Source organism: Odontomachus brunneus, unplaced genomic scaffold, assembly GCF_010583005.1.
Source record: "Odontomachus brunneus isolate Ranch 3 - 2012 unplaced genomic scaffold, Obru_v1 Obru_scaffold_058, whole genome shotgun sequence".
Lineage (NCBI taxonomy): Eukaryota > Metazoa > Arthropoda > Insecta > Hymenoptera > Formicidae > Odontomachus > Odontomachus brunneus.
In genome coordinates, this window is record NW_022639508.1 from 1,495,585 (window position 1) to 1,496,053 (window position 469).

Genomic DNA, 469 nt, shown 5'->3' on the forward strand with positions numbered 1-469 from the left:
AGCGCACCTAATAAAAAAAACTATTTAAATTAACTATTTCTTTAGAGTTCCGGTTTGTTTTACAATAGTTCTAGAGTTCTATATCATATACAGGGTGAGTGATTTTAGTCTATTCCGAATATCTTCCAAATTACGGTATCTACAAAAAAATGGTTTAGATGAAAGTTGACCAGGACAGAGGGGTTCATTCAATTGTACCATTGGTTTTGACCTTGAGGTCAATTTTGAAGATTACTTCAAGGTCACGATAATTTTTTCTAATGGGACACCCTATTTTTGACTGCGGATTTCGAAAGAGCGGAAAATTTTACATCAAACTTATCTTATGAAAAAATTGTTTTTGCGACCTTGGAAAGGTAAAAAATAAAGGTGAAATGTCTGAAAAACGATCTGTTGTACTTTTTCTGAAATGACGTGGTTTTCTGGGTAACACAAATGTGCATAATGCTTAAACAAAGTCAATGAATTG